We start from the raw sequence: 2,236 nt of genomic DNA on the forward strand, positions 1-2,236 counted from the left end.
CACTGAATTTAATAAATGACAAATGGTGGAAGCCAGGTTTCTTACCAATGGAGTTGGACGTTACAGTCAAACAAAGGGAGAAGGTTACAATATCCATGTCATAACAGATCCGGTTGGACATATCAGTATAAACTCTCTTTAGCCTACACATAGTTCCACATGGAAATCTTTATAATTATGTGTATATGCACAGGCTGGGATACATGCATGTATTTCGATGTACTGTCAGCTGAGCATATTTAGCTCTCACATGTACGTTTTTAATACCATTCTCTAATAAAAGGAACAAGGCTTCTTTGAAGAAAGGGCTGATGCTAGGACTGAGACAGTAAATATATGAAGCAGGATAATCTTAAAATATCAGAAAGTTGGGCTTCCCTGGGGGCGCAGTGGTTGAGAGTCCGCCTGCCGATGCAGGGGACACAGGTTCGTGCCCCGGTCCAGGAAGATCCCACATGCCGCGGAGAGGCTGGGCCCGTGAGCCATGGCCGCTGAGCCTGCGCATCTGGAGCCTGTGCTCCGCAACGGGAGAGGCCACAATAGTGAGAGGCCCGCATACAGCAAAAAAAAAAAAAAAAATCAGAAAGTAAAGAAGTACCAAAAATTTTTAAAACCCACAAAAGAAAAATTATGTAAAATGAAAACAAGAGCAAATGGAAAAAGCTCTCAACAGCCAAAGCAAGAATTAACTAACCAGTCTAATAATGTAGTGCTGGATTATAACCAAAAGTTTACAATAATTATTCATGTGTCCAAACTGGTACAAATAAATTACATAGTTTTTGATGAATGGTGTTAAATAGAAATCTCCTATGCAGAAAGCTTCTAAACAATGTATATAGCCACTCAGCTGTCCATCAAGGATGTGCAGCTAACCCCTCTCTCCTCAAGTGTGGCTTCTGCATTATGACTTCCTCCTACATAAGACACACAGGATGGACATGGGAAAAAATTAACCTCACTGTGGGAAAACTTGACAAACACTACTTCAGCTAGGTGACCAAATTTAAGAATATAAGTGAGAAGTTCCCTTAAGAGCCCATCCTCTTGATATATAGTGAAGAGGAAGAACTTCACCTCTGTGGTCTGCTTTTTCAAAGCCACGTCTAACCACAACAAAACCACCGAGCAAATCCCAGCGCCCGGCAGTCTATACAATACCTGAGCAGCCCTCCTCCACGCTGTCAAGGTCATGGAAACAAGGAGAGTCTGAGCAACTGTCAGAGCCCAGAAGAGTCTAAACAGACATGATGACTGCATGTCCTCTCAGATCCTGGAACAAGGAAAGGTATAACAAAGGGAACGTGAATAAGGACTTCAGTTAATTGTAAAGTATCAGTATTTTGTTCATTATTTGTCATGATTCTGTAGAAAATTAGACAGGAAAAATTAAATGTCAAATAAGAGAAACCTACTGTAACAAACTGGAAATCTAGAGGAAAAGGGGGATTTCTTTGTAAAAACACATTATCAAAATGGACCCTAAATGAAGGAAAACACAAAAAGGCCAATTAACCACTGAGGAACCTCTTCCCCTACTGGCTATCCTATCACTGTTCCAGGCTTTCCCTCTCCCGGGACAGGGAAGGAGCAGGGACAGAGCTGTTTGGCAGCTCCCCTAGTATATGACCCCACCCAGTGTCTTCACCTCCCCCAGCCACGCCTACCCAGTGAGGACACCTGAGGAAGGGTCAGGGATTATTGACTCAGACGTATCAACCAGGACTTTTTCTTTTCCCAGCGACTGGACACACTTACGGAAGTAAAATAAATTAGTATTTATTGTAAGGGTAGAAATACATTAATACTTGCAAGTGGCAAGTTGAAGAATGGGTTTGGACCTGGCAGGTCCAGGGGCTCACACTGTCTCAGTGTGACCTTGCTTCTCTCCAAATCTTTGTCCCACTCAGTGCCTTTGGGGGACCCCATTCACAGGCACAGGCTCTCTCACTGCCCTTGGGCCAACAGCAGTTCTAGGCTGACAACCACTCACCATCCATTTTCTGAGAAAGGGTTTCTCCTTTTCTTGGATTCCAAGAAAGTCATGGTTTCAAACGCCTTTGTTCTGGCTTGGGTTGCATTCTCATCCTTGACCCATCACCGGAAGATGGAAAATGGGACTGGCTAGATGTGGGTTGTAAACCCATCTTCGAGCTGGGTGGAACATGGGGTCATCCTTCTGCAACTGCTTGGACTGGAAGCAGGTGAGATATAATTCCCAAAGGAAAACTGAGGC

The sequence above is a fragment of the Monodon monoceros genome, unplaced genomic scaffold (genome assembly GCF_005190385.1).
Source record: "Monodon monoceros isolate NGI ecotype Baffin Bay Population unplaced genomic scaffold, NGI_Narwhal_1 Super_Scaffold_12, whole genome shotgun sequence".
In the NCBI taxonomy this organism is placed as follows: Eukaryota; Metazoa; Chordata; class Mammalia; order Artiodactyla; family Monodontidae; genus Monodon; species Monodon monoceros.